Source organism: Eulemur rufifrons, chromosome 30, assembly GCF_041146395.1.
Source record: "Eulemur rufifrons isolate Redbay chromosome 30, OSU_ERuf_1, whole genome shotgun sequence".
NCBI lineage: Eukaryota > Metazoa > Chordata > Mammalia > Primates > Lemuridae > Eulemur > Eulemur rufifrons.
This window is the reverse complement of record NC_091012.1, coordinates 14,708,727-14,722,263: the sequence shown is the minus strand read 5'-3', so window position 1 is coordinate 14,722,263 and position 13,537 is coordinate 14,708,727.

Below are 13,537 nucleotides of genomic sequence, written 5' to 3'. Positions count from 1 at the left end.
GTATGAATTCTTTTATGTAGAGTAAGGTGTGAGCACTGGGTAAAGGCTTTGCCACATTCTTTACATTTGTATGGTTTCTCTCCTGTATGAACTCTTTTATGTAGAGTAAGACTTGAGCACTGGGTAAAGGCTTTGCCACATTCTTCACATTTGTATGGTTTCTCTCCTGTATGAATTCTTTTATGTTTAGTAAGACTTGAGCACTGGGTAAAGGCTTTGCTACATTCTTCACATTTGTAGGGTTTCTCTCCTGTATGAATTCTTTTATGTTTAGTGAGGTCTGTGCACCAGCTAAAGGCTTTGCCACATTCTGCACATTTGTGTGGTTTCTCTCCTGTATGAATTCTTTTATGTTCAGCAAGATGTGAGGAGTGGGTAAAAGTTTTGCTACATTCTTCACATTTGTAGGGTTTCTCTCCTGTATGAATTCTTTTATGTTCAGTAAGGTGTGAGCACTGGGTAAAGGCTTTGCTACATTGTTGACATTTGTAGGGTTTCTCTCCTGTATGAATTCTTTTATGTAGAGTGAGCTTTGTGCACTGGGTAAAGGCTTTGCCACATTCTTCACATTTGTATGGTTTCTCTCCTGTATGAATTCTTTTATGTTCAGTAAGATGTGAGCAGTGGGCAAAGACTTTGCCACATTTTTCACATTTGTATGGTTTCTCTCCTGTATGAATTCTTTTATGTTCAGTAAGACTTGAGTACCGGGTAAAGGCTTTGCCACATTCTTCACATTTGTATGGTTTCTCTCCTGTATGAATTCTTTTATGTTCAGTAAGACTTGAGTACCAGTTAAAGGCTTTTCCACATTCTTCACACTTGTAGAATTTCTCTCCTGTATGAATTTTCCTATGTCCAGAAACATTGGAGATGTGGTTAAAAGTTTTCCCACATCTATTATGCCTGAAAATTCCCTCTCCTGTAGGTCTTTTTTTATGTCTATTTAGATTTGAAAATTTCGTAAAGCCTTTTATACATCTGAATACTTTCCTATGGGTAGTTGACAAACATTGGGTAAGACCATCATAATATACTTTCTGCCTCTTACTCTCACCCACACACTGCCATTCTTCTCTTAAGTGTACATTTTCAAGGCCACAGGTTTCATATAGTCTCATTATTGATTTCTGAAATGAGTCTTTTATGCCCTGCTCTGGCACCAGGTCTCGGGCCCAATGGGAAGACAGTTCTGAAAGAAATGAAAATAACAAAGTATCTCACTAACTGGACTCAGGTGAATGTACTTCACAATTTGAATGTATAAAACTATACCAGGCACATTAGCAAGAAAGCACAATAGAATACCATGGTCTTACTTCCATGATAGATGTATGACCTTAAAAATATACTTACAAACATGACTTTTTGAGAAATCATAACTGCTAATAGTTCATAGCACCTCATATGAGAATGACACCAAGAACCAAATGGAACTGGAAGGAAAGTTTGTTACATTTACCTAGCAAAGACCTTCCTCATCGCTGATATAGAGGAATCACGTTAGTAGTAAAATCCCATCTCCTGGACTCCCTTTCAAAAGAGAATGAAACTATTGGCACATATGGCCATACATCTGGGTTTTTATGGCCTTTCCACAAGCTGGTTTCTGTCTTCTATGATAACTACATAACTCTCTGGGAAAGGTATGTACATATCAAAACTAAAATTCTGCAATATAATAATGATGGTACAAAAACATTTATTTATGCTATAAAATTTGAAAGACAAAATTGAAAAAGAGCATTACCATATTTTTGTTGATATACAATGTAAAAAGACATAATTATTGACATCAATATCATAACATTGGGGGCAGACATAAAGATTAAGAATTTTTCTATGCAACTGAAGTTGAGTACTTATCAGTTCAATGTATTTTGCAACTTCAAAGGATTTTAGGGAATTCTCACTGTGAATATCAGGAAAATGTTTATAGAGATACACAAAGGAAGGTGGACAAAGAAACAAAATATGTCCCTAAATATTAGTGGCACATAATGCAGAAGAAAAAAAGAGGAAAGAAAGAAAAAATAGTAACAAAAGTTATATAAAACAATTAATATTAGGGAAATTATAAGTCCTTCCCTTTGAGAGAATTATGTAAATATTTATGTACAAGTATTTCCAGTCAGAAGACACAGTTAAATAAAGGGATTAAAAAATCCAACTATATTCTCTATAAAGAGACTTTACTTCATATCTTGTGAAAACAATAGACTAAAACTGGCAGGATATAACAAGATAGACCATGAAAACCTTAAGCATATAAGAGCAATGGAGTTCAAAATTATATTAGGCACATTATATTTGAAGTGAAAAATGTTACAGTTTATAAAATATACTTTAGGCCAAAACTTTCACAAGAGATAAACAAGGACATTTAATATAAAAAGAGGTCATTCACTGAGAACCCATGAAAATAATACATATGTATGATATCTATCTTTATCTCATATCAAGGTTCGCAAATATATAAAGAAAACATTGACAGAATTGAAGCAAGAAATGGACAGCAGAATAATAGAATACTTTGATATTCCACTTTCAATAATAATGAAGCCAGTCAAATTAATAATAAGAAAACAGAATATTTGAAAACACCGTAGAGCAATTAGACCTAACAGATATATAGAGAACACTCTACAGAATAATAATAGAACATACAATCTTCTTGATAGCTCATAAAACATTCTTCCTAAAGAACTACCTGTTTCACCACAAAACAAGTCTTAACCAATTTTAGAAAACTGAAATTTTACACACTTTAATTTCTGACCAGAATGGAATGAAACTGTAAATAAATAACAGAAGAAACACAGAAAAATTCACAAATATATGAAAATAACACTCTTTTGAACAACGTTCTTGTTCAAGGGAAGAAGACTTAATGCTGTGAAGATGTCGATAGTGATCTACAGATTCAATGCAATTCCTTTCAAATTCTCCATTTAATTTTTTCAAAAAGAGAAACAGCAAACCCAAAAATAATATGGAATCTCAAGAGACCACAAAGATCTGAACAATCATCAAAAAGACAAACAATGCTATTGGTACCATACTTCCCCATTTTAAAACATTGAAAAAGCTACAGTAGTCAATGAAGTTTTCTACTGGCAGAAAGACAGAAAACTGGACCAATGAATCAGAAAGAAACACAAATATAAACTCTTGCATATATTGTAAAATAAAAAGTTATCTTCACACTCATATTTATTTCATCATTATTCACAAAGGCCAGTAGATGAAAGAAACCCAAACTGCCCTTACCAAATGAAAGGATAAATACAATTTGAAATTTAGAAATAATGGATTATTTCTCAGCTTTAATAAAACAAATAATCTAATAACACGCACAGTAGAGATAAACCTTGATGACATTATGCTTAATGATGGGATGGGAATATAACTAATGATGAATGCAATGCACACTCTCTGGGGAATGGACATGCTTGAAGCTCTGACTTGGGGGTATGGGTGGGACATGGGCAATATATATAACCTGAACTTTCATACCGCCATAATAAGCTGAAATAATAAAAAAAAAATGATTATTTCCCCAAACTCATAGTAACAATTTATTATATTTTTATATATTTGTATTATGAATTTACATTAACAAAATGAAATAAAACAAATTTATAGAATTCAAAAAAAAAAAGTGAGTGGTGTTGTGGGAAGCTTCTCTAATTGAGACAGTGGCTCCAGATGTATTTATTTACCATGGGAACCAGTACTTATGCAAATTGATTCTCCCTGGTTCAGCAAAATCCAATATGGCAGTTCTCCAGGGGAGGTTTGGTGGGGGAACATTGACAGACCACTGTTTTCCTTTTCTCCTCCCCACCCTCCCAATGGACACGAACTTTCATTCACTGCCTGATTTTGAAACTGGGACCCTTCCCCAATGTTTCTCATCCTGTTGACTGTGCTGTCAGCAGGCACATGCACCAAGTGCCTGTCAATGGGAAGATGACAAGCTGAGCTAGGTGAAAAAGCACCCATAGCACTGAGAGCTGGGCATCTCAGCACAGAGAATTCCAGCATCAGCTATGGTGGCGAGAAGGGGCCATGGTCTTCCTGTAACACTCTCAGGAAGAGTGAGTGCCAGGCCACCCTCCTCCTCTCTGAGTTGCAGCACCAGATACACTTTCCAAGGCAGGCTTGGCTGGTAGTTTGCACCCCCTTGCCGAAGGCATGATCAGTCACTCAGTGGAGCTTTGGCTGGAAGTGTGCTACCCGATGCCCAAGGCAGGCTTAGTCACTCAGTGCAAGGTGCTTTGGCAGTTGCTATGGGGGGAGTGTGGTCACACAGCTATGAGAACCTTAAGCCAAAATTACTTCCTGGGATGCCTGGAATGTATAAGAGCAGAGGAGGGGGTGTCCAGGTGCAGTGATGCTGGCTCTCTTGTTGCTCATAGCACACTCCCATGGGATGAGAGACATGCATCCTATTGCAGGCCTGAGGCACCTGGGTGGGGGAGGTCAAAATCCCTTACTTTTTCCCTGAGCTCCAGAAGTCCCGTGATTTTGTTTGCACCAGTTCCTACCTTTTATCCTTCTCTCTTCTTAGCTGCTCAGTACCTGCTGTTAGTGTCCCGGACTCCATTTGTTTCAGACTGTATGGTCCACTGCTAATCAGTAATCATCCTGCACTCCCCTCTGTTAAATTCTCAACTGTTCTACTAGAATGGTCCGACAAGCCTTGATTCTCGTCAGGGATCTTGAAGTCTCCTACATGATTATTTCTCTCACGCCAATATAATACACATTTGGCAATAAAGAACCGCTGAAATTATAATTTTTTATGACTACTCACCCAGTAAAGATAAAAGAATTATAGATTACAATTCAAGAAAACAAATAAGTACGTTTCAAACAAACTAGACATAATTTTTACTCATACAGGCAAGCAAACACATACAGAATTATTTTAGCAATGGATAAATTACTAATTCATATTTAAATATTAAATCAAAATATGTTAAAGTGACAAGAGTTGAATATTGTCACACAAAATTACAATGTATAAGTAAAAACAAAGATAAAATAAACTGATCACAAGATTTCAGGCAATGCAGAGGATTCACAAAACCTGTTCCACAGCAACAAAAAACCATAAATCTCCAGGAACCAATGCTTAAGAAATGGAGATATTTGGAGTATCTGAAAAACCTTAAAAATAATCATCTGAAACATCCCCTACAAGCAAAAACAAAATACAGACAACAAAATCTGCAAAATGATGCCTGAAGAAACTGAGATATTAACAGACATAAAAGCTATAACAAGAACCCAACACAAATTGTAGAGCTGAAGAATACAATAACTGAGATGAAAAATTCACTAGAGAAGCACACTTAATGAAGCAGAAGAATCAGAAAGTTGAAGATATTTCATTTATAAATATTGAGTCATGGAAGCAAAATTTTAAAAGGGAGACAACTGAAGGTGGAGTATGGGATGTATTGGACACAATCAGGCAGACCAATATATCTAAGAAGGATTCCTAGAAGAAGAATATAGTGGGAAAATGGCAGAAAGATTATTTGGAGAATAAGGCAGCTGAGAATTTTCTAAATGCCAGAGTGATAAAAAAAAAAAAAATACTACCAACTAAGAAGGCTTCCTCTGGGAAATATTTTTTTTTCAAAAACAAGAGAAAAATTAAAGATTTTTCAAGCTAAGCAAAAGTCAATGCTGTTCATCACCACGGGAATAGGCCAGAAGAAATGTAAAGGGAGTCCACTGTGATGAAAAATAAAATCACGTTGGGTAGCATTATAAACAGTTGAAAACATAAAGCTCTGTGTTAAAGATAAATGTATAAACAGATATAGAATTCTATCTGATCATGATGGTTCATAAACCCTCATAAAAAATCTATAGAATTAAAAAATACTGAAAGCATAAATGTGCAAAAATCTGTTCTCACATATACAATCTAAAAGGCATAATTTGTGACATTAATAAGAACATGTGGCACTTTAAGACGTGTAGGTTTTTTATTCACTTGAAGTGAAGCTGTTACAAGATTAAGATATATTGTTATAACACAGAGATTATTTAGTTAGTCTCCATTTCCTAATGTGGTCACAAACAGAATGCCTGTAGAAGGTATGCAAAAGCAAATAAATGGGAAAGCAATCAAAGCATGTCACTTCAAAATCAAGGAAATAAAAATAAAGAGAATAAAATAGGCAATGAGGAACAATGTATCTACAGGGTACATGGGAAAGAATTAAAAATTTTCAATGGTAAGTTCATATCCTTTAGAAGTTACTTTAAATATAAGTGGTTTAAACTCTCTAATGAAAAATAAGATGACTTTATGGATAAAAAACAAACAGCACCCTACAATATGTCACCTACGAAAGCCTTCCTTTAGCTCTGAAAGGTCAAATTGGTTGAAAGTAATTGTAAAAAAAAAATGTATGTAAATAATTAGAGGATGATGTTGTGGCCATAATTAAAGGAAATACTCCTTAAGTCAAAAACCATCAGAAGAGACAAAGACTGTTATAACATACTGATAAAATGGGTCATTTAGCAGAAATCTATAGCACAGGATACACATAGATGATATACATGCAATACACATATTTTATCATAGATATATTAAATATATATTATATACATCAGGACTTCTAAATATATTAAGCAAATAGGAACAAAAGTGTGGACAGAAGTGTTGCAAGAAACACCTAGTAACACACTAATTATAGGAGACTTCAAAACCTCACTTTCAATAATGAATACAAAAATTTGATAGAAGATCAATAAGAAACAGAAATGGGAAAAACATTATATATCAGTTAGATGTGAAAGACATTTAAAGAGGTCTTCAGTGAAAAGTAGCAGAATACACAATAGTTTCAATCAGACATGGCAAATACTGTTAGGAAACTTAAGTTTTATCAACTGGAAGAAGTCTGAAAACATACAACATATATTTTTTGGCAAAAATGAAGTGGACCTAGAAATCAAAAGCAAAAGATAAACTGGCTAATACAAAAATATGTCAAAATTAAACACACTTTTAAATGTATTCATGCTCAACGGTCAGATGATTTAAAATTGTTGAGATGTCAACAGTATACACAATGATATACAAATTTAATGCAATGTCTATAACATTCCAATCATACTTGATCTTGAGATATATAAAAGAGTTGGAACCCATTCTACTAAGTGAAGTATCCCAAGAATGGAAAAATAAGCACCACATGTACTCACCAGCAAACTGGTTTGCCTGAGTGCACATTTAGGAATAACACCAATTGGGTATCAGACAGAGGTGGGGACTGGGGGGAAGGGATGGATGTATACCTACTTGATGAGTGTGATGCTCACTGCCTGGGGAATGGACACGCTTGAAGTTCTGACTGGGGGGGATGGGGGTGGGGGGAGGGGATGGGTGCATACCTACATGATGAGTGCGATGTGCACTGTCTAGGGAATGGACACACTTGAAGCTCAGACTCGGGGGGATGGGGAGGCACGGGCAATATAAATAACCTGAACTTTTGTACCCCCATAATGAGCTGAAATAAAAAAATTAAAAAAATAAATAAAAATTAAAAAAATGAAATAGAATAGATCAAAAATAAAAAATATATAAGGAGAATAAACTCAGCAATATGGTGGGAGGGGAAGGGTCCGCTTGTATTTTTCCAAACAACAACAAAACTTTTCTGGCCATCCACAGAAAATTACACTTATCTGAATTTGGGGACTTAAATAGAAGGTCATTAAACCCTAGTGGAGCCATAGATCTTGGAGGGTCATTTTGAATATTCAGGCTCTCATTGAGGTGCCAAAATTAAGGACCCGTTGTCCTGACTACAGACTATATCATGGGTCAACCAACTTGGATACACACAGTCTCTAACTCTTCCCTGTGACAAAGTTGCAGTGGTGCTGTTCATCCAGAGACTTTGGGAGAGACACACCTATCTGTAGCCATGGAGGCAGACCTGAATAATTTGTTCTTACTGTCATCTGAAAGGCAGACCTGTGACTCTGCTGCAGCTGTCTAAACTACAGTCCATGGCCAGTTTTTTCAGTGCATAGATCCACACAGAGACCTGAAGGGAAACTTCCAAGGTACTCATTGGGAGCAACACCCATGCACACAGCTGGTATCAGCCCCACCGTATGCAGACTCAACTGCACAAACATACCCTAGTATGTGTCATAGAGATCAAAGTCCTGAAGACAACCAGCTTACCCAGAAACAAGAGAGGATTGAAAACTACCCAAGCTCTTCAGAACTGGCCCACCAAATGCAGACTCCACTGCAGAGCAAGGGGCAGCCTTGTGACCTAGCCACAGCAACTCTTCATTGAAAACCCAGTGGACATACCTTTAGACCAAGTACCCAAAAGGAAACATCTTTACCTTCCAAGACCACTTTATAAAAACTGGAAAATGTATTTAATCCTTCACATGCACAGATACCAATATAAGGAAAATGTGCAACCACTCTTAATGCTTCTATTTTATGATATTACTACAAGACATAAGTAGAAAAACTAGGCAAGAACATGACAAGAATCCACTGAAATTTGACAGGAAAAAGTAAAAATAACACTGTTTGCAGATGGCATTATCTTATATATCAAAAACCATAAAGAAGACAGGAAAAAAACATTTATGAAGTAATAAAACCACTCAGTTAAGTCACAGGCTATAAAATTTACATTCAAACATCAGCTGTTTTTCTACACACTAACAAGCTATTCAATAAAAAAGGAAAACACTCTCATTTACAATAACATGAAGATAATAGAATGCTAAGAAATAAATTTAACCAAAGGGGTAAAAAAAAAAAAAAACAACCTTTACACTGAGTACTATAAGATATTAATAAAAGAAGTTTAAGATGACATGAGTAAATAGAAAGATATTATTCAAAACCATGTATAGATTCAATGCACTCCCTATGAAAATTCCAGGGGCATTACTCACAGTATTAACAAACAAATCCTAACATTTGTATGATATCTCATGTACCTTTGATGAGCCAGAACAATACTGAGAAAGAAGAAAAAAGGTTCTGGCATCACACTTTCTGATTTCAAACTATATTTCGAGGTGATAGTAACAAAAACAAAATGTGCACATAAAACCAACACAAAAAACAATGGAACAGAATGGAGAGCTCAGAAATAAACCGAAGTATATAAGGTTGACTAAACTTTACTTAAGACACTAGCAATGCGTAATGCAGAAAGTATGGTCTCTTCAATGCTTGGTGCTGGAAAACTGGATACCCACAAACAAATGAATAAAAGTAGACTATTTTTTTCTTACATGATATTCAAAAACTAACTCCAGATGTAATAAAGATTTAAATGGGAGACATAAAATTCTTTTATGAAGGTAACATGAAGAATAACTCAGCATCACCAAAACATCATGCAAACACAAATCAAAATTATCATAAGGTATCACCTCACAACTGTTAAAATGGCTAATGTCCAAAAGAAGAGACATAATAAGTATGGGCAAAGTGTGCAGAAAAGCAATCCCTGTACACTGTTATTGATTTGTAAACAGGTAGTGTCATCATAGAGATTTGTTTAAAAATGTAAATAATAGAACTGCCTTATCATTCATCAATTCTACTTCTGAGTATATCCAAAGATGTAAAATGAGTATCTCAAGAAAATTCTGCACCCCCATGTATACTGCAGCAATACTTACAATGTATACAATAAATATATACAGTTATGCAATTCTTATTTGTGGAAAAATTTACCAATTAAACACACACACAAATATACATGCACACATACACACATATATGTGAATGACAATTTCGTGATAGTACTAAATAGGGGAAAATTATGGAATATAAGTATCAAAATACAATGTATCAATTGGAAGTATAAATATATGCAGATGTGAATGAAAATTTCGTGATAGTACTAAATAGGGGAAAATTATGGAATATAAGTATCATCATACAATGTATCAATTGGGAGTATAAATATATTCAGCAATTTGAAGCAATCAAAGGGACAGTATATTTAAGGATTCTATGAGGTGAGTAGAGAAAATAAACTATAATACAGTTTGGGAATTTGGGTACAATAAAGTTGAAATTTTACTGTTATTTTATACTAGAAAAAAGAATATACATAAAAAAGAAAAAAGGATATTTCAAAGTGAAATAATGTTAGATGTTCTTAGGTTTAGGAAGAGGCTATGCATTTGTATAAAATTAATGAGTCTGAATTTCTATAGGATTGCCTCTGAAACCTTAGAATTGGAAATCATGATGCAGAAAATATGAAATCTCTGTCCCTAGTGTTTCTAGCATTACTGAAGCAAATCACCATATCTCCACTATTCCTTTTTACACATTTCAAAAATGAGGCAACAAAAGGAACTTCAAAAATGAGCTGGGCATTGTGGATCACAACTATAATCCCAACAATTTTGGAAGCCAAGGAAGGAGGATCAGTTCAGGTCAAGATCTTGAAACCAGCCCCAGCACCATAAAGAGACTTCATTTCAACAAATAATAATAATAATAGAAACAAATCAGCTGGCCATGTTGGCTCATGCCCATAGTCCTAGGTACTTGGAAAATTGAGGTAGCAGGATCACTGGAGCCCAGAAGTTTCAGGTTGCAGAGAGCTATAATCAACCACTGTACTCCAGATGGGGCAGCAGAACAAAATGCTGTCAAAAGATGCTTTAATGTAGAGGTCTTCAAAATATGTACAGATAATCCCATATCTCCCCAAACAATAGAAGTGTTTACAGATAATGTAGTCCCTTATAAGCCATGACAAGAAGTTTGGCTCTCACTGAATTCTAAGGAAGATCACTACAGATGTACAGTTCTTAGAGAGTTTAAGAGCATGGGACAGAAGATGTCCTTGTGTAAGAGAAAGAGAAACATACACAGGCTTCTCAAAAAACATTTCCAAAAGAGTGGAGCATTTCAAACCACTTTTTAATATCTGCCTTTCTCCTTGAGCTTTGGCTCTTTAACATTTGTTATCTGCTTTACTGAATCTCACCTACCTGTATATTTAGCGGTTGTTTCCTCTTTATTCATAATCCAGGGCTCTATCCCTTGCTCCAGATATGTGATCAGCTCTGGCTTTGAGACAGCAAGACCTGTTTTATTAGAAAGAATACTAATGATGTGTGCTGAAGACTCTCCAATTACTAATCTTTAAAGTACTATACTTATAGACAGAATATTATAGAAGATTCTAGAAAATTGTTTTCCAAAATATGGTTTTCTCACAGACCCTGTAGAACGATAAGAAATTATTTCAAATTTATGGCTCCAGAGCACCAATTCCCACTAGCACCAAATAAAAAATAAGTGGTGGAAATTGTGTTCTAAGGTGCAGGCAACAATTATATACCCTGATTTCTAGAGGAACCACTAATCGAGAGTGAAGTACACAGATCAGCTCAAGAAAGGAAAAGGTTCATTATAAGATGAGACGTCTAGTGATTTTATTTTCTACACCAAAATCTTTCAAATTTTCCTTAAAAGCAGAGATATAAAATTCATTCATGTTAAGTAGAAACTTCCAAAAAACAGTCTACAAATAAAATAATGCCCTTAGTGTGGAATAGGAATTGTGTATTGAAGTGATCCTCACCAAGGGAGACCAGGTTTCCATAGTTCTCTAACATCACATCCCTATACAAATTTCGCTGTGCGTTATCAAGGCATGCCCACTCCTCTGGAGAGAATTCTATAGCCACATCCCTGAATGTCACCAGTTCCTGAAAGAAGACACATATTTCCCAAGTTGCCAAGGAGAGAATTCTTAATTTGACTACAAGGAAAATGAAAGTTATGAGAACTGTTTCTGACATATGGGTGACTGGAATTATCCAATAAGATATTTTTTAGCATAGTGATATTCTTGAACATATTCTCTAATTCTCAGGAATGAAGATTGTATAACATGTATGAAACTATTGTGCATATGATACTGTTTTGCATGATAAAGTATTAAATATAAAATTAAGGGCCTCAACACTGCAATATAAATTTGTGCTATATTTACATCATATGAAATAAGTTGTGCATATTTCTCACACAGAGAAACAGTGAGTTAGAAGGTATCACCCAATTTTCACGTGTACAGTAATGAACTGGAGATCTTGTTAAAATACAGATTCTCATTAAGGAGATCTCAGGTGGGGTCTGAGTCTCTGCATTTCACATAATATAACCAGTGAAACCAGTGCTTCTGGCATAAGGAGAGTATTTTGTCAACATCCAGTAAGTGGTAGACTTTCAATTTATCTCACTTCATCTGACCAGAAGACAAATATAAGAGCCTTCATTTTTCAAAGCAAGCTATAAAAAGAAAGGGGAGCTTCAAGTGTAAATGTGATGATTCATGCACATCAGTCAGTAAATTTTGAAAAGACATTTAATCATAAAGAAAAAAAAAACAATTTACTTTGGATGAATCTGTCAGAGAGCACCTTAACCAAGTGAATGAAATTAACATCAACTGTAGTGGGACAAATTGGTATTAGGCACCATTTCACAGAGGATAAAAAAAATCACTGCTGGGATGGTAGTGCCCAAAAATATGTAACCACGAAGAATCATCAGTTTTATGCAAAGTTCAAGTTATAGATATTTCCCATGATTTGTAATTTTTAATAATGTATGTAAATACTTTTGCATTATTATAGAGCATGTCTTCTTTTTTTATTTTTCCATAATTTTCTTGTTATCCTAGGCAATCAATGCTATCCTCTTTCTGCATTTTCCAAATACTATTTCACATAGACCTGATGAAAACATCCAGATCAAACCTTGAGAGTACATGTTCCCCTTCTTCACTCAAATACAAAGACTGTATCCCATCCCCAATAGGAATCTCAGATATCCACCCTATTGTAGGTTGACCTGTCACAATGGGAACATTCTCAATATTACATATCACACATTTATTATGAAACTTGTTTATTTTATTAAGAAGCTTGGGTGGAGAGAATGTAGAGCAGGTTTTGTTATATAGGGAGGAAAGATTTTCCAGTGCTCCTTGACTATCATAAGAAGAAATGAAAAAAAAATGTAGTGGGAAAAAACTCATTAGGCATGAACATCAGAAGTAAAGAAGTAAACGTTTACAAGTTCTAAAACTTGAAATTCTGCATGACATTCCAGGAGGAATAGTGCACACAGCCCCTAACCTGGGACACACGTACCTGAAAACCAGCCATTTCTCCTTCTCCTTCTCCTACTCTGAAATTTCTTTTCAGGTGAGATTGTGTAGAACAATCAGAATTACATCTTGAGACTATGCCCTGAAAGGAATCAGCACAATGTGTTAACCTGTTTACACAGCATCCACAAGCCAGAGGACCACAAAATGCAGAAAGGTCTACACTCACTTGTTCTTAGTCACAGGAAACAGTCAGGTATGATGTCTCCTCATGGAGACTAAAATGTGAGGTTCTCCTGACTTTTCCTTGGTGACCACCCCCTGCCACACGTGCCAGGACTTTCTGCTACAGCAGTGGGAAACTTGAC